The sequence below is a fragment of the Phocoena sinus genome, chromosome 11, assembly GCF_008692025.1.
Source record: "Phocoena sinus isolate mPhoSin1 chromosome 11, mPhoSin1.pri, whole genome shotgun sequence".
NCBI classification, from domain to species: domain Eukaryota; kingdom Metazoa; phylum Chordata; class Mammalia; order Artiodactyla; family Phocoenidae; genus Phocoena; species Phocoena sinus.
The window spans coordinates 92,903,866-92,923,669 of record NC_045773.1 but is presented as its reverse complement, the minus strand read 5'-3'; the positions used below and the strand labels follow the sequence as shown (position 1 = coordinate 92,923,669).

At 46.5% G+C, this 19,804-nt stretch overlaps 1 long non-coding RNA gene across 1 annotated transcript in view; it reads right to left on the bottom strand.

The window, feature by feature from the left end:
• Nucleotides 1-18,886, bottom strand: part of LOC116762589 — a 35,772-nt gene extending 16,886 nt beyond the window's left edge. The window contains exons 1-2 of the long non-coding RNA XR_004352286.1: nucleotides 18,568-18,886; nucleotides 17,865-17,990 (exon numbers count right to left, since the gene is read on the bottom strand). This is a non-coding gene — a long non-coding RNA (uncharacterized LOC116762589). The remainder of the gene's footprint in view (nucleotides 1-17,864; nucleotides 17,991-18,567) is intronic.
• Between the last annotated feature and the right edge of the window lie 918 nt (nucleotides 18,887-19,804).

Here is a 19,804-nt window from a genome sequence, read left to right as displayed (position 1 = left end):
ATTCTTGGGCTAGCTCTCTTGAGCATCAACTATTACTATCTCTCCACACCACCCATTATTAGCAAACATATGTTTTGGGTTGTGTTCGGTTGGATTTTGTCTTTTTATCTTTTCCCTTCTTGCAAAATTGTTGTAACCTCTGTCTGCCTCTCAATGTCTTCATCTGTGCCCCGGGAACCCTTTCCATTTCTAAGTTTAAATACGTGACCTGTTCCTTTGTACCTCTTAGCCACACGCTCTTCTTAATATTTTAACTCTGGTTGCTTGAACTTCAGCTCATCTGAGAATACAGGTATTAACCAAGTGAGTTGCCTCTAAGGTTCCCAGTCTTTCTTCTCCTTAGCGAAAGAGGTTTGCTTTCCCCTGCTGCATACCAGCCTGTTCCAAGCCACCAGCACCCCTCCATCTCCTCTGCTGAACATGTGTCTCCAGGACTTGCTCCTCCCATGGGGCAGGCTTACTGCAGCCTGTTCTCTCCACCCAGCCTCTTCTTCCCATCCCAGAATCTGTCCTTCTGAATGCTCCCACTGCAAGATCGCTATCTTCCAAATTGCCTTCCTGAGCGGCAGCTGCCACCACTCCTCAGCCGTGGTCAGTGTCAGGTCTGAGAGAACTGTCCCCTCGCTGGCTTCTCTAGCTCCCACATTAAAAAGCTGTCATCATGACATTTCACTTGTCAGCAACATGATGCATGAATCAGATGTTTCCTTTTACGCTTTCATCTTCGCCACATGTAAGAATTAGTGTCTAATGACACAGAGGCGAAAAGTTAATGGAAATGTAATTGAAAAAACTACCATCCCGGCAGGAATTGAACCTGGTGGCCTCAACACAGAAGGGAGATATTTCATCCACTAGGCTCTGGAGTTTGGTTTAGCATGCTTGGGTGTAGATGGTATCACTATGGTAAACAGATAATTCCCTTATTTTCCTAGTATTACTTCGGTCAACAGAATAAAGAAGGGAGTGGGTTCCGATTTAAATGTCAGGGCTATCCACTTTCAAGATTCCAAACAGGGGAGTTTTAATGAAAATAGGATTTAATTTCCTGTAAATGTTTGAGTTCTTCAACCCTAATATATAGAAATGATGAATATTTATGCATACCTTCCTCTAAGTTAGAGCAGCATTTAGTCACTCCTGCCCAGAAAAACTCCAGGAGAATTTTTCAGGGATTATGAGTCACACCTCAGATTTTTCTAGAGGAAATAATATTATCTGAATACTTTTGTCCCTCCTTCTTTCATATTTTTCTCCAGAAGCCTAAATCATGAAGAAATGGACAAGGTACACAATTTTGATGATTCAACAGTAATGGAATCCTGTAGGAATTTAGACCATCGGGCTATCATTACATATTTTTCTAAGAATAAATTAATTAAGCTTAATAAATATGCATGATCCAGATTAACCTAGAGCTTTCACCCAATCCGCAACACTCAAGGTTGAGTGAGGTTTCCGGAAAGGTTGACAGAGGTATCTATCCTCAGCCCTTGGTTTGCGTTCAGCCATTTTAGAACATTTTTCTGTTTCCTTGTGCCTGGTTAAGTGGCTGTATGCATCACAGTATGTAATTTTAACTAACTTAACCTTCAAATCATTGAAAAAACTGCAGAAGATTCACAGAAAGAAACCACAGATTGAAAGTACTTCCAGTAACACCAGCCCCAACAAGCCATGAGAAAATGGCAGAGCCCACAGCTTTCACTCTTTGACAAGCTCTTCACCAGTCACACCACAAGTGAACAACATGGACGCCTTCATTTCCAAAAGGTCAACCAATAAAAGACCTCAAAGTTATTTTTTTTAAACTTATTTAAAATAAGGACTGACACCCGCAATCATTAATGATGAACCTTGCATTAAGCGTCTATTATGACTTGAGACATTAGCCAGTGATGGTATGAAATCTTGATGATTAGCAAGACACTAAAAACAAAGCATGCAGAACTAGAAAGCAAATGTCTGCAAGTGTTTTAACTAGGCTTAAACTTATGTGAAACCCAACCAGTATTTATAAAACTTGATTAAGCTTAATAATAAATATTTAAAAGCCTCTCTTTTGTGAAGGCAAAAATGGTTTTCCGAGTTGCTAACAAAATTTTTTTTTGAATTTTATTTTATTTTTATTTATTTATTTATTTTGTGGTACACGGGCCCCTCACTCTTGTGGCCTTTCCCGTTGCAGAGCACAGGCTCCGGATGCACAGGCTCAGCGGCCGTGGCTCACGGGCCCAGTCGCTCCGCGGCATGTGGGATCTTCCCAGACCGGGGCACAAACCTGTGTCCCCTGCATCGGCAGGCGGACTCTCAACCACCGCTGCACCACCAGGGAAGCCCCTATTTTTTTTTATATAGCAGGTTCTTATTAGTTATCTATTTTACACATATTAGCATATGTATGTCAATCCCAATCTCCCAGTTCATCCCACCACCACCACCTCCACCACCCTCTGCTTTCCCCCCTTGGTGTCCATAAGTTTGTTCTCTACATCTGTGCCTCTATTTCTGCCTTGCAAACCTGTTCATCTGTACCATTTTTCTAGATTCCACACGTATGCATTAATATACGGTATTTGTTTTTCTCTTTCTGACTTACTTCACTCTGTATGGCAGTCTCTAGGTCCATCCACATCTCTACAAATGACCCACTTTCGTTCCTTTTTATGGCTGAGTAATATTCCATCGTATAGATGTACCACATCTTTATCCATTCGTCTGTCGATGGGCATTTAGGTTGCTTCCATGACCTGGCTATTGTAAACAGTGCTGCAATGAACATTGGGATGCATGTGTCTTTTTGAATTATGGTTTTCTCTGGGTATATGCCCAGCAGTGGGATTGCTGGGTCATATGGTAGTTCTATTTTTAGTTTCTTTAAGGAGCCTCCATACTGTTCTCCATAGTGGCTGTACCAATTTACATTCCCACCAACAGTGCCAGAGGGTTCCCTTTTCTCCACACCCTCTCCAACACTGCTAACAAATAAAAATTACGTTGCTGAAGTATTTTTACCTTTACTTCATCCATGTTAAATTGATTTGTATGTTTTATAAAATACATACTATATTAGGACCAAAGCACATATATGTGTGCACAAACATACACAAACATGTTAGAGTAGGTACACTTCTATTGAGAGAATATGGTCAAAAGTGTAATAACGGTCACGTTGAATCAAGAAAGTTGATAGATCTCTGCTCCAGTGAGAATGCAGTAGCAAGATTTTTTTTCCCCAGGGATCTAGGTCTTTTCGTTTTTCCTAATGACAGCTCTGAGAACTCAGTACTAAATTTACTATTCATGCCTTTTCATCTAAATGTAAATCCCTTACTTTTCCTTATGGCCTACCCATTTGGCTTAGGGGTTAACACTTATCTAGAATCAGGCAGACCTATGTGGAATCCCAGCTCCATCATTTGCTAACTGGGTTATTAATCTCTCTGAACCACAGTTTCCCCATCTGCAAGACAGATATTACAGTACCCATCTCATAGGTTGAGACAAACATGTAAAATACTTAGCACAGTGTATGGGTACATGGTAGGAGTCCATTAAATGTTAGCTACGGTGGTGGTGGTGGTGGTGGTTATATCATCATCAACATCATCACCATCATCACTGTCATCATCCCCCTTAAAGGCCATCAACTTTCCAGCTACGTTGAACCACTCACCGTCTCCTCCTGAACGGCTTTCCCTCCAGCTCTCTGTGGTCAAATATTACCCATGCTTTTCCGTCCACTTTACATACTCCCTGCTCCACGAAGCTTTTAGTAACACTGCCCAGCCAGTGAAAGAAAGAGCAACTTTGTTTCTCCTCCACATCACTTAATACTTTGTTTGCATCTCACTTGTGGAACTTAGAGCTTTCTAGCTTGCATATAGCATAGATGATGTGCGTGCATCTAAATCATTCGTATATATGTCCTACTGCTTCATGGTGAGTGAGTTTCTTGAGGATGGGGGTCATTTTCTATTCGTATGTGTCCTTCCCAAAGCACTCAGCATTGAGCCTTGCCCTTAGTGACAATCAGTAAGTATGAATTGGGGGCTTCCCTGGTGGCACAGTGGTTGAGAGTCCGCCTGCCGATGCAGGGGACACGGGTTCGTGCCCCGGTCCGGGAAGATCCCACATGCCGCGGAGCGGCTGGTTCCGTGAGCCATGGCCGCTGAGCCTGCACGTCCGGAGCCTGTGCTCCGCAGTGGGAGAGGCCACAACAGTGAGAGGCCCGCGTACCGCAAAAAAAAAAAAAAAAAAAAAAAAGTATGAATTGAATTAATTAATTAATATTTCTGTCCACTCAGTGCAAAACATCTGCTTGAAGGCAAAGACCGAGCAATGAGGAGGCTCAGCAGGTAGTAACTATTTCAATCTTCATGCCTCCAATCCCTGTCACACACTACAGTTAGTGAGGTGGTACCAAGTTTATCCAGACATGAATGTGAAACTTCCCTTCCCTCCCATTCCCCACCATGAACTTGATGACCTTGGAGGAGTCATTAACTATTCTAGGCATCAGTGCCCTCATTGGTGAAAATAGGGAGTTAGATTAAATACCTCAAGACCCCTCTGATTGCAAATCCAGTATCTTATATTTCAGACAATGTCTCGGCACCAGCAGAAACAGAGGTATGAGAGGAGAGAACTAAAGCATAAAAGCCACTGAGTATCACCTGAGCATCAAGACTGAGGCCAGCAAACAACAGAAAGATGGCTGTTAGGAGCAGCGTTCTGGTTAAATTTAAGGTTAGACCTAAGGACAAGCCCATCAGGCCAAGAGCAAGATTCAAGATAGAGGCTAGAGCAGGGATAGGCATTACTCAGGGCCTGTGGAAACAAACAAACAAACAACAGCAAAACATAGTCCACATCAGGTAGCTCCAGATAGAAATTTTTAATATAGGGATCTTGCCACAAAGGTGTTAGACGAGCTAAAAAGAAAAAAGGGATGGTGAGGCAACCCAGAGATCAGCAACGGCAGGAAGCCACTACCCTTTCTAGGGCTAAGGAAATAATGAGAGGAGGTGATGTCACCAGTGCTCAGGGCTGGGGAGGTCCAGCATGAGAGACTGTCCTGTAAGAGCCACAACTGCAGATAAGACCCAACTACCCCCAAATACACCATCCCAAGCAGAAAACAAGAGGGAGAAATCCCTTGGCTTCTCCCTTTCTCTTATCTTCCAATGACTCTTATTGGCCAAATTGAGCTGTAAGACACTTGGCAAGAGAGTCTGGGGATGTAGTTTATATGGGTCAGCCCCATGCAGTACAAAACAGAGCAGGAGAAAATGAGAAAGGGATCTGAGAGCAAACAGACAACTAAGCAACCCAGATGGTCTTGGAGCTAGCTTCAGAGATGATTTTTCCAGAATACGCTCTCTCTTCATCTGTGACTTTGAAGTTCCCAACCCTAGATGTTGCCAGCACACCTTGCTGTGAAGTGTTGATGCTCTGGAGTAACTAAGAAGAAAGCTGCTGACAAATGGTCTGATAAAATGATGTTTTGATGTAAAGACCCTGATACATAACACTCAGTTGTATAAGTTCCAGAATCCTTCCCTAGATGCTTTCTGACATGTGCTGTACTTGTTTATAACTGGAGCTTTCCCAGTGCAGTGCACGCCAGAAGAGAACACAAGGTGCATTTTTCCAAAAGGACATTGAGCTCATTGTCTTAGACAATATTACATCCCCATGTAAACTACTGATTTAACATTACCAGTAAACCCATATTCCAGTGATAGGCTGATCCTTCCAACAAAATCATAAAATCCATCAGTGTGTTTTCCTGCTAATGAGAATTAGGAAGATACAAGCTTTCCTTTTTTCTTTTTCTTGTATTTCAAAATGACATTCATTGATTTACAGCTGGCATTTGTGAAATCTACAGTAAAATGACATCACATGCATAGTTAACTTGTACATCTTCAACTATATCCATTCAGGGGGAAAAAGTAGTGTGAGAAGTGGGGGGGCACACAGGGCAGCGGTAAGGAGAGAGAGGCGGAGAGGGGAAGTTTTCCAATAACATGAGCAATTCTACCTACCTTCTTCTCAGTGAGCAAATGCCCTGGAGAACATGGGAGAGGAGCGATGTGAATCTACGCTGCCCTAAGTCAGTCTTTGTTCCTGCTTATCTCTCAGAGCCTCTTGCTAACGTTTAAGGATTTGGCACTGAAAAATTAAATGTTGCGTACATAGTCTTTAACCGTATACGAATTTTGTATATACTATACATACCAATGCTATAAACTACGTATACTGCATGAAAATGGGCAAATTATGGGTGAATTTTTAAAAATATAATAGCTTCTCACCCTCCATACTGACTTCAGAACCCAACCCTCCCATATGGTGTGATTCCAGTCCATATACACTGGGATTGAAAATTCATTTGAGAGGTTGGCAATGGTGCAGGAACAGGGAAAAGGAGTTTTACAGTCTACAAAACAAGAGTACTAGCCTTAGCTTCAAAAGGAGAGGAGGGAGAAGCACTGCTGAAAATGAGAAGAGCTTCAGGATTTATCCTCATAGGGTGTCCCCAGGATGTACAGTTACTGCTTTGAGTTTCCTCATATGACTAAACCAGTTACTTCCTTCTCTCTGCCTCAGCTACCTGTCTCAGGAAGTGGGGCAGAATATCCGCTTCTTGCTTATTGTCACGAAAGAATATATAGTGATTAGTGACTAGACCCAACTACTAGGTAATCCGTCCACCAATGCTGAAGTGCTTGGCACTCCGGAGAATCTAAGAAGATAGCCAAATTTTCACTGGAATAACCCATCCTGGTTCTGTTCACCCCAAAGAGGGCTGAACTTTGAGGTGCAGGGACAATTATGACAGCGTGAATGTCACTTTGCCTGAGACACATCACAGTGATACTCTTACTTAATCCAGTGCATCAGGAGAAGGTTTCTCCCAACGTTAATCCAAGTCTAAAAGCCTTCACTTGAACGGCTTCAGCTTCCTCATCTCAACTGAGTAATATCCAAAATACATACACAAACAACCAACCAAACTGGAAAAACCTTATGAGCTCCTGCAGTCTGAAAAGCTGCCATTAGTAATAAGCCCTCCTGCACTCACCCTGCCCTGAACTCTGGGCCCCCTGCTGCGTTCCACAGTACAGCTCTCTCTAACATGCCAGGTTAGTGCTGAGAAGGGACTTAAACCACAAAGGACCAAAAAGCAAATATTTTTGCCCAAAGCTAATGTAGCAAATTACATGCAAGATCTAAACTCCAAGAACCTTTTAAATGGTGCAAGTCTACACAAACACATAGCATCCAGTCTGCCAAGACTTAAAAGCTAAATTAAATCTAAGTCAAGTCCCGCTGGGGAATTTATAGAACCAGTGAAAAAACCAGGGTTCTGGTCTTGGCAGGACCGCTGGCTTACATCGTCCCCCAGGTTGCTAATTTCTCTCACTGGGCTTCTGTTTGCCTGCCTACGAAGCCAACATTCTGCCCTGAGAGCACAGGAACGAACAGTAATGTGAGTAGGTAGGCAGGGCACTCAGAGCTCCACGCTAGAAAGACGTCTACGCATGCTCAGAAATTCATCCACACACTCTGTTGCCCTAACTGGGCTGCCGTGGATGACTGTGTAATCTGCGAAGTGCTAGAGGGCACGGTAGGAGCTAAAGTTAGGCCTTTTTTCCACCTTGAGCAGGGCTTCCTCCAACTGGAGGAAAGGGTCTCATCTTCACACATGGTGCTCTCTGCCTCCAGGCCCAGTCAAAGGTGTTGACTTCTTAAAATTCCCTTAAAGATACCCAATAGATAGTGGCCCAAGCCCTAACCAGGAATGGAGCAACTATCAAAGTTGACGTCATTTTGCAGAAAGCCAGATGAAGGAATCATCTACAAATAAAGCTGCTCTGGTGGAGTCACATTCACCATGAGCGTTTGTGGTCAGAAGGCCGGAAACAAGCAGAGACGTTGGACTGAGAGCCCCCTTTGCACCAAGGCTACATTACCGAGCATTTGGCCGGATTCTCCATGTCCCGCTCCTTCACCTGCAGCTGCCACCCCAAGGAGCAACGCAGGTGAAACTGAGGAAGCTCGTGTAGAGAAAACAAGTGCAGTAGGAAAGCTGGCCATGGCGGCGTGGCATAAGAAAGCCTGGAAGCTAACTGGCTGTGTCTGGCTTTGTTTTGCTCACACACTCAGTTGGACACCAGGCAACAGCAGTGGTTATTTTTTGAGCACTTGGGGGAAAATGTATTTTTTTACGTCAGTGTGCGCCATCAGTTCTGCATCATTTTCATTCCTGACTCTCTTTATGTGTAGATCTCAAACTGTATTTCAATGAGGCATTTTCAGCCTTGTGTATTAGTAGGGAAATGAGTTACTGTCAAGGATGATTCACATATTTCCAAGGATCCTGTGGCTACAAATGTGACCCTGCAAAACCAGGAGAGTAGACTATCCTCCAGTGCCCGGGCAAGAGCGCCAGTGCCGAGAGCGACAAGCAGCTGGTCTCCAACAGAAGGCCCAGTGGCCTAACCTAGATTCAAGTGCAGAAGTCTAGCAACGAGGAAAATCTCACACACACTACATGCTGGCCAGACACAAACAGTCATCCAGGCCAACATGCAGATCTATCAACAAACTTTTATTTTATTTTATTTTTTTAATTCTCATGGATTCTGAATGTTTCTGGGCTGGGGAGAATGAGGAGGAAACGTAAGAGACAAAAGAAGGATATTCCTCACTCCCTGACATAAGCCACTCTCAGGAAATTACCATTCACGGTTATACCTCTGACAGTGAGTCTTTTTTGTTATCTCTATTCTTTCCTGTAGTTCCCTAATTTTCTACCACAAATGAGCAGTTTCTAATAAGCAAGAAGTGGGGAAAGTACCCTTCATTATCTAAATTTATTTGATTCCTAAGTTCTGACAGTGAATATCTGGACACTGATTTTGGAGAGGAAGAAATCTATTTGGTTCTGAGTTTCAGAAAACAAGAATTGAGATTTCAGAGAGGGATGGATTTATCTGAATCAACTTGCTTCCTAAGTTCTGAGAGGGAAAATTTGGATGGCCACAGGTCAAATAGCAACAGACACCTGCACTGAACTTTGAATAAATAACCCTTTCCCACCCCTTTCCACACATGAGCACCAAAAGTCCACCCCGATGGGCAATTGTGCAATGTCTATCTCTGGAAAAGTTTTATCCCACAGTACTTTCTTATAACAAAATTTCATGCATATTTTGGTTGCTTTTTAAGGTAAGGACATTTCTGAGGTGAGTCATAGAAACAAAGAAATCGGGGACAACACAAGTAAGGTAGGTTTCTCTGTCAAATTCACACAACGGAAATACCTGAGTAAGGATTATGGTTTAATTAAAGTAAATATGTGTTCTCTTAACTACTATGTCAATGATCTGAGATCCACAGGCAAAATGTGTTAGGCAAATATGAAGCATGATTTCTTGGCCTCAGCCCACAGAGTCTTCACTTGTGACTTAGACAAATTAAATAAGAGAAAATCCTGGCCAAACCCATGACTATTGCAGACTTTCTATGCCAAGGAAGTAGAACTCATCAAGACACTTGGAGTTAGGAACTAGGACTTCGCCCCACACACAGTACCAAAAAGGAGAGCTCACAGGTGTCAAATGAACACGGTATTGCTAATGTCCCTCAAGAAAAGATGCAACTAGAGAACCAAAATGTTTTATACAAAAAGTGGAAGGAAATCAGACCCCTTGAAGAATTTTTTCCCTTTCTTTAATACCTTCCAAATATATTTGAACTTTGTTCCCTGCTTGGACTCATTTAACTTCTGCTGATCTACTTCACGGATGTGAGTTACACTTGGAAACACAACTCAGGCTGTGGTTGTGACTCACGTGGGTTGTGACCCACGCACTGGGCTCATGAGCACCTCCAATGATTCCCACAGCACCGACGTCATTCACTCTCCGTGCTGCCCACCTCCCTGCCGGCAAAGGGCCACATTACTCAGCACACAGTGACCCCTGACTCGGTCACTGTGGGAGGAGACTATCATCCGAGCCTGTGTGAGTCTAGGAGAGAAAGATCCCGAATGGCTTATGAAGACTGCTGGGACTTGCCAATAGCTCCACTCACAGGTTAATTCTCTCTTCTTCCCTTCTTGTGCTTAAAAGTGGCATAATTTGTCACTTGTCAAACAATACTGGCTTACTTCCAGTTACCTGGACTCAGCACTCCATATTCCAAATCACAAGTCTAAGTAGATGTGTTTCCTAAGTGAGTGAGGAGTGAGAAAGGACAGATGCAGGAGTAACTGCCAGGGCTGACCAACACCTCGTACTGACACACACAAACTTCTCTGAAATTCTAATTTTAAAATAAAAACAGTCCCCACTTGTTGGAACCTAATGTTTAGCTTCATAACAGCCCCAAGGAAATGTACTGTCATTCCCATTTTACAGATGAGAAAATCATGAGTGGCAAGTTGGGTAAGTTGCCCAAGATCTCACAATTAGGCAATCATGGAGCTAAGTTGAATCTCTGCTCTTCCAATCTCTAAAATTTAACAGAAATAATTCAGCTAAGTATGTTTAATAAAATAAGTTTGGATAGAAAAAAATCTATAGAAATTTGGAGAATGGTTTGGTCCAAGATCTTCTAAGTCAGTTACCTTATCGTCATGTTATTCATGCTACTGTTGACAACCTAATTCAACCTAACTTCCTTTATGTAGAGAAATATCAAAGAAAACATTCAGCACTCTGCTTTCTTCTTAAATAACCTCCTTCCAGCTTCCCTTATTCTTCTTCCTCTCAGCTCATTGCCATGTTTGTTGGCCAACAAGGTCTCCCCAGGACCTCATCTGCACAAGGCTGCCTCCCCTCCTGACCTCCTAACCCAGAAGGCTCTCCTCCCATCCCTCAGAATCCACCCACCCAAGTCCAGGCAACCTTGTGCTTAGCTATACAAATGCTGCCTTCATCAGCAACTGACACTTCATCCTCTGAGACCCTCCCTTCAGGTCGGCCCCACCAACTCCCAATCTTTACCTCTTGAATCACAAAACACACCTGGAGAAGGGCCCACAACCCCCAGACCTGGCCCACCACAGGCTCAGAACGGGCTCAATACAGCTTGGCCCTGGCACATGCTTAGTAATCCTGGTATTTGCCCCTCACCCACCCCCTGGCCCCTTTTCCCAATGTAACTATTACAGACCTTCTCATCTTAATACCCACATCCTGGCCAAATACCCATCTCCTTTTTCACCAAGAGTTAGACAACTTTGAGAGTCAGCTTTGCCTTTGAGTTCCCCTTCACCTACCATAATTCTTTTCTTCTGCCTGTTCCCCTCCCTCTTCCCTTTCCTAAGGCCTATTGCCCTTCAACACTCCTCTATCAACCTTCCCCTGAAGTCCTGAAGCACATCTTGTTTGTACCTCTTATTTGACTTTTAAGGTACAGTTGCCAAGTATTTCTTATCTTTTTTGCCTTTGAATCATCTTTTAATACTTTAAATTGCACAAAACAACAGTCTGACTTATCTTTTTTTGTACACATATCCTGTCTACCCCACCGGATTGGGTGCCTTCCAATGTTCTGTCCTTTCCCATCTGCTCACCTCCCTCTCTAATGACTCCCTTGGAGAGAGCTCATCCACTTGTGAAACACCACGTGTGCTACACGTTTGCGCCACCAAGCCCCTGCTCGGACTGCCCCGGCCTGAGGGTCCTTTCCTCCTCTCCTCTTCACTCTAAACCCACACTCTTTTCTCAAGGCCACTTCACATTCCAGTGAAGCCTTCTCCAGCAAACATGGGTCCACAATTATCTGTTCTTTCTCTGAGTTCCTATAGCATTCCCGACTATACACATTTTAATGCTTATGTGTATTCTTGTTTTATTGTGTCTATGAGTGTGTAGCTTCTATTTCCCTAAATAGATTGGGAGCTTCCTGAGAACAGTAACCAAGCCTTTGATTTGAGATTTCCCCATAGAGTACCCAGCACAGTGCTACGTACTCTGAGAGTACTTATCAATTACCTCCTACCTACATACATCCTCCATTTCAAAGTTAAAATGTAGCTCAGATTTCTTGTTTCAAATATGGCACAGTAAAATAAGGCTGTAGTAGCTCTAAATTGAGCAAAATCTGAACCAAAACTGAGCAAAATCTAAGCCCTTGGAGTGAGGGGCTTTATGTGCTGAAGGCTCTCCTTTCACAGGACACCAAGTTCAGTGACACTGCAGACAGCACCCAACTTCACAGGGTTATCTTGTTTACTTATTTGAGTCCAGAAATACAACACCTTGAAAGAGTCGGTCTGAATCAAGAATTCAGCCCTCGTTTGCCCAAGTGGAAAGTTGCATGTAGCCAAGCAAAGCTGACCTGATGAAAGCCAGTGTGTTCAACTTCCTTTCAAATCAGCAACCATAATCGCCACTAGCAGTTAACAGGGCACCAATCACACCTGTGTTCTGGGGCCAAGAACAGTGGCCAGCTCACTACCTTCTGAGACCCGGGTGGCTGAAATCCAAGGCAAACAAGACGGAACAGATGAATCGCAGCAGTGAGAATTGTGATGTGCCTCTGCAGTCCAGGGAGCTTCCCCACTCCAGCAGGGCAGGGTGTAACGTGTAACAGGCTGGATTTAGGGTCGATTCAACCATCAACCCTGGAAAGCTGGGTCTCCACTTACCACTAATGTGAAGAAATTCTCTTGCCTCTTCCTGGTCTGAAAATGTTGTTAATCCTCCTGGATTGAGGAGCTAGGCTTCATCACAGAAGTGAAGTGTGGCAATCCCCTCAGTAGACCACCTTGCAGAGACAGTCTATACACAGATGACAACAAGCCAACAACCAACATTCCCAGGCTCTTTTGTTACAAATTGAGGTCCATAGCAGCTGGTAACCATTTAGAATGTTCCATAAAATTCTCAGGATAGTATTCTAGGAAGGCAGCCCCTCAACGTCCATCAGTCCAAAACCCAATCAGAGTGGAGAGCAAGGGGAAAGTTGAGATACCACAGACTCAGCAGCTTCTAAATTTTCTTAGTTTTTTTTTTTTTTCCAGGTCTAGCAATAGCAATTGGGAGAAAAGAAAGAAAAAATACAGCTCACTGTTCAAAAGTACACCCAAGCCCATGAACAACAGGGATGCAGACACTGCCAATTCTGCTGCCCCTCGCAGAGCAGTGGAGAAAGCACCCGTATTCATTTTCCTATGATGCCAGCACCCTCTATAGGATCCTCCCTGAGGCCTGAGGACAGAGTCACCTGGGCCTGGGGCACCTCTCAGTCTTACTCCTGAGAGTCTAGAACTTCAATTCATTCATTCACTCAACCAACATTTATCAAGCATTTACTATGTGTAAGGCAAGTGCTCTGAAGCCCGGGATATGCAATCACTAAAGTAGGAAAACTCTGTGCCCTCCTGGATCCTATATTCTAGTCAGGAGGAGATAGGCAATTGACAAACAAATACATAAACTATCAGCTGGTGATAGATGCTATGGGGAAAACAAGGCAGATTAAGAAGGATAGGGATACCCCAGGGGTAGGGGAATATGGCCTATGTCGAGGAGTCAGGGGAGGTCTCACTGAAGAAGTGACATTTCACAGAGACCCTGGGTGGGTGAGGGCGGGAGGGGGGTTGTGGCAATGAAGGAGAAGCCACGCAGAATCGCAGGGAGAGTTTTTCAGGCAAAGCGATCCTGAGGCTGGAGAAGAGTTGGTGCGTTTGCAGAAGAGCAGGGGCCAGAGGGGCTAGAGGAGAATGAGCGGCCAGTGAAAGGAACAGATACAAATCAGCGGGGCGGCAGCCAGCCCACCTATGACCTCAGCAGCCGCGTTCAGGACTTGGGCCTCGACTCAGCATATCAGTCAGGGCCCAGTTGGGAGACAGAAGCCATACCAGTTATTTTAGCAACTATTAATTAGAAAGAAAGTCAATAACCAGGTAACTGAAAGGGTGAAAGACAGCAACTGCGGAAGCCGTCTCCACTCCTAGGGCTGGGCGAACAAAGGGTGAATTATTAAAACTTGGAAGCTCAGAAGAGGGTCCCGTGGGGCTGGAGTCCACACCCCTGCAGACGGGGAAAATGGCAACTGGCCCTGATGTCCCTGAGCAAGCACAGTGAGATGGAGACAGTTGAGTGTGAGACAAGTTGCAAAGTGGATTTGACCACTGCTACAGGAAGGAGTGGCCTCTGCCAGTGTGAAGCGGCAGGGCTGGGGTACCACTCGCAGGAGATGGGAGCTGACGGGAAACCCACAGAAAACAAAACAGGAGGGAGCAAGTCCCTTCTCCCTTCTCCAGGGTGCGGTCTCCCTCGAGCACCTCCTACTGGCCCAGCCCCACAGGCGGCCAGCTGGCCAAGGAGAAAGGTGGGTTCCAGAGGCCCACCCTCAGCAACATAAAAGCAAGTGTGGGGCTTCCCTGATGGCGCAGTGGTTGAGAATCTGCCTGCCAATGCAGGGGACACGGGTTCGAGCCCTGGTCTGGGAAGATCCCACATGCCACGGAGCAGCTAAGCCCGTGAGCCGTAACTACTGAGCCTGCGCACCTAGAGCCTGTACTCCACAACAGGAGAGGCCGCAATAGTGAGAGGCCCGCACACCGCGATGACGAGTGGCCCCCGCTTGCGCAACTAGAGAAAGCCCTCGCACAGAAACGAAGACCCAACACAACCAAAAATAAATAAATACATTTATAAAAAAAAAAAAAAAAAAAAAAAAAAAAAGCAAGTGTGGAAGGCTGGGTTTGAAGCTGAGGGGCAATAACTTCATAACTGACACCCCTGAATGGGGCAGGAAGGTAGCAAAGGATTTTGAGCAAAGGGGTGGCAGAAGCTGACTCATTCTGACGGTGGTGTTGAGGACAGACAGTGCGAGGGCAACGACAGTGGCGGTGGGAAGAGGCGGTTGGATTCTGGAGAGTTAGTCCCGTTGGATTTGCCGATGATGTGCATGTGGGCTGTGAGAGAAGGAGGGTAGTCAAGGGTGACGTCCGCATTTGGCCTGAGTCACTGAATGGAGACACACCTACAGAGAGAGGGGAGACTAAGCAGGAGGACGCTTAGGAAAAGGGAGGGCGATCCGGAGCTCTGCCTGTGGCAGGTGCCTGTTAGAAATCCAAGTGACGGCATTGGGAGGCAACGGGATAACCAGGCCTGGAGTTCAGGGGAGGCTCTAGGTTAGAGGTGTAAAAGTGAGAGCCACCCACCGTACAGATGGATTTTAAAACCGTGTGGCTGGATGAGATCACCAGCAATGTGTCAGCACGGCTCGGAAGGCACAGTGGCTAGAAACAGGATCTGGAATCAGGATGACATGGATCTGACTACACCTCTACCACCGTGCATACCCCTGGGCAGCTCTCCACTCTAAGCCTTGATTCCCTCATCTGTAACATGGGGGTGATAATCACACTGACTGCATTGGGCCTGTGTGAGGATCCAACACAGCAAGGTGAGGGAAGCCCCTGTACCAGCGCCTGACACGCATTCTAAGCTGCAGGATGAGGCAGCAGTCGACTTTGTCCTCCTCAGTGAGAAAACTAAGGACAAAGGTCCGGAGGGGACTTGAGTGCCTCCTGATGAACGTGGGCATGAAGGCGGAGGAACAGCTCCTCTTACTTGTGAATAACTGGCCGGGGACAGCCATCAAATATGCACAAAAAGGAAAGACAGCTTCACAAAAGTATGCTTAAAAAAAAAAAAAAAATAGCAATCCTTTAAAATGCCAAAACTGAGTTTGCAGGGCAAGAGCAACACAGAAACAGAATTCCTGCTGCAGGATGAACTATTGGGACATCAGTGTGTGCCCGTCGTGAGCCAGGCTGAGCTCTGCATCACGACACTCGGCCCCCACACAAGAGTCACCGCTCACTCCAGATCTGCCTGGGAACGGAGCCCCGGTCTCCCACTAACTGCTCACCTCTCATTAGGCATTCACACACGAGGCAGGCGTTTCTTGCCAAGCGCTCCACTGCAGGGTTATGTAAGGTTCTACTGTATTCCTGGCCCCAAAACTGAGACCAGCTGCTTACACAGGGCACTCCTTTCCTAGGGGGTAGGTCAATTCAGGAAACCAGAGAGCAGATCACAAAGCTCAGAAAATCCAGCAGTGGAGTGACAGAGGCTGTCTGTCCTCAGGGGCTGCTTTCCTCAAGCGCAGTGAGCACCCTGCCTGCTGGACCCCCGATGTGAAATCATAGCTGCCCCCCCTCTACCCCCAGCCCCCGGTGTGGTGGACCTTTTAACAAATCTCTCCACCGTCACCTCGTTTGGTATCAAAGCTCTTTACATTGCTCTGCTTATAGCAGCCTTTCCCACCCAAGTTCCCAACACTTTCACAATGTAAGAAACTCAACTGTCCAGGGATTATATTCCAAACAGCTGTTCCTGGATGCTAGGACAGATCCATCTGGAACAGTGATTCTCAACCCAAGCTGCAACTGGAGTCTCCAGGGGAGACATCAAAGTGCTGATGCCTAGGCTCCACCCAGACCAATTGTTATGGGACGCACTGTGTCCCCCCCAAATTCGTATGTTGAAGTCCTAGCCCCAGTACCTCAGAATGTGACCCTATTTGAGATAGGGTCTTTAAAAGGTGACTAAGGTAAAACGAGGTCATTAGGATGGGCCCTAATCCAGTATGACTGGTGTCCTCATAAGGAGAGGAGATTAGGGCACAGACATGGACAGAGGGAAGACCACATGAAGACACAGGGAGAAGATGGCTGTTTGCAAGCCCAGGAGAGAGGCCTCAGGAGAAACTAAGGCTGCCAACACCTTGATCTCAGACTTCTAGCCTCCAGAACTGTGAGTCAATAAACCTCTGTTGTTTAAACCTCCCAGTCTGAGGAACTTTGCTATGGCAGCCCCAGGAAACTGATATACCAATTGAGTCAGAATCTCTGGGAATGGGTCCCAGGCATCAGTATGTATTAAAGTTCTTCAAGTGTTTTGACCGTGCAGCTGCATTTTAGAATTTGCTGTTCTAGACTAATCAAGTCCCTCCAGTCTGCTACAACCAATGCTGATGGGTTCACTAAGGATGCATCATAAGTGATACTTGGTATAATTTCCTTCCCTCTCTCCCTTCCATCCCTCCCTCCCTCCCTCCCTCCCTCCCTTCCTTCCTTCCTTGACAACAGTGAACAGGACAGATCACAGCCCTCACCTCAGCCTCAAGCTCAGCATAAACGAAGTGCCATCTAACATCCTTCCATTAAAATCAGAACCACTGGGTGGCTTCTAAGAAAAACTGTAATAAAGCCGAGGACCTAGAAGAGGGCTCTAACCTGATGAAAGACTCCAAGTGAGAGGAGAGGCTGCTTCAAAGGCAAACAGGGAAAGATGAGGCAGCACCTTCCCTCTTCGGAGAATGCGCGAGTGCAGGCAGAGACAGAGCTGCAGCAACTGGAGACAGACCTGTGCGAACGGCCAGGCCTCACTTTTCTGCCCCTGGCTGGTTCAGAATAAGCCACCAGCGGTGACCTGGTCACTGCACCTCTTTAAATAAATAATGATACCAAGAGGGACTGGAGAGGGCGCAAACCTCCTCTCCTGCCCTGTGCCTCTGTGTGCCTGCCTGTAACACAGACCCGGGAAACCTGGACCTCTGAGCACCGCGCATGGGAAGGTGAACCGGCAAGAGTTTTAATCATTCTCCTTCTCAACACAGAACCTTAACCTGCGTTTGTTTCCCCAGCACTTGTGTGCCATCCCCTCCCCCCTTTTTTATTCATTCCTGAAAGCTTCTATTATCAGTCACTGCATGGGGTAAATTTTCAAATCAGCAGTCAGAGTTTTTAAGCCGCAGGACTTCTGTTACAGTCAAAGGGAGGCAGGTGACCAACATGGAAGCTGTCTCAAAAATCCACTCACGGTTTATTTCCTTAGTGTTCATTCATTCATTTCCATGGCCTTATCAAGGCTGGGTTTTGATAAAGGCTTCTCCAAGGAAGGGTCTATCTTTCACAGACGGTCCAGGGCAAGAGGGGTGTGGAGACACTGAGGCAAGAGAGAGAAAGGGAGGAGAGTACGTCTGCACGCCATTTTTCTTGTGTTGGGTTTGGGTGTCTGGGTCTCGCGCCATTAATTCTAGCTTCCCTTTCCCGAATCACCTAAGCGTCCTTCAAGGATGCCTTCCACCCACTGGCAGGTCCATCCCTGTACAGGAGGTCCTGACCCACATGCCAGCAGCTCCGGGGCCCCCTTGGCTCTGCCCGTCTGCCACATGGGGGCGCAGTCTTGGCCTCTCCACTCTGGTCTCCTAGTTTTCCCTCTGATCCAGCCATTTGGAACTCGGTGCCTGACCTCATTTTTACACCCAGACCCTGCCTTTTACATGACATCTAGAGGTTAAGGAAACCTCCCTATAACCTCTAGGCCACCCAATTCTAGGCCACTGAATGTCCAAAACCTTCCCTGCAATTTCAGCCAATTTGGGGGACAGCCTCTCTGCTTCTGGTCCCCATACCTGCACATCCTGTTTCTGGGCTGCATCCTACTGACCCCCTGTATTCAATCCCACTGCTACAAAACAATCACTAAGTACCGAAGAGAGGGGCACAGAGGGAAGACCTACATCAGGCACAAATGAAGACTCCATACTATGTTCTCAGATTCCTCCTGGCAACCCCACAGTCTGGGGCAGGTGGCAGGATTGCGGGGTGACCCTCTTTCCTCTGCCCCTCTCTGGCCCAGCAGCCAGCTTGCTCCAGGATCTCCCCCAGAAACTTGAATCTTCTTCCCTCCATTATGTACAGCAGCTCAGGAAAAACCTGCAGACATGAGTGCAAGTGGGCGCAGGCTTTCTTCAAGGCACGGCTCGCCTGGGGAAACGCCTTATTCAGAGGCCGCCTCCACCTAACAGGGTCCTGCCTCCACCTCCACCTGATGGGAGAAGCAGCAGCTGCGTCAAACCAGAGCCGCCCGGGGGCCGGGAAGCTGTGCCGAGAGGGAGACGACGCTGTGCGGTGAGCAACCTGGGCCCATCGGGTCTCGCAGGAAGCTGGGTTGCGGGGCTCAGCCACAGCCGCGGCGGCGGCAGCTGAAGCAGCTTGGGGGAGCGGCAAGGAAGCCGATGAGGCTGGAGGAAGCGAAAGTCATGAGGTGTGGAACGGGACACAGGAAAGGCTGCGGTAGGGAGCGGAGGCCAAAGCAGGCAAGGGGCGAGATGGCCCCAGGAGACCGGGCGAGGTGCTTTGGAATGAAAGAGGCACCCTTTTCCCTGCCGCTGCCTCCGCGTCCTCTGCTTGCTTCCTTCCCCGTGTGTGCAGGACTTCTCTGCTCCTTATAACCTAAAACCGTGGGTCCAGGGCCTCTGCTCTGCACAAGCTCTGCTCGCCTGTATCAGAGCGCTCACTCCCCAGCTGCCCATCCCCACCCCACCCTGCGGCGCAGGGTCTGCTTCCCACTCAGACATACAACCCCATGTTCACAGCCTCGAGGACAGAGCCGCCTCTCAGAGTCTGCTTTCCTTCCATCCAGCCCATTACACTACGCCTATGATGTGAGCCTAATTTCCTACCATTCCTCACAGGTCATGAGGCAAAAATAAAGACTGTATAAAAATATATGCCCAAATACTGGACTTATATACGCTACCAAATGTAAAATAGCTAGTAGGAAACAGCTACATAGCACAGGGAGATCAGCTCGGTGCTCTGTGTCCACCTAGAGGGGTGGGATAGGGAGGGTGGGAGGGAGATGCAAGAGGGAGGAGATATGGGGATATATGTATATGTATAACTGATTCACTTTGTTATAAAGCAGAAACTAACACACCATTGTAAAGCAATTATACTCCAAAAAAGAGGTTA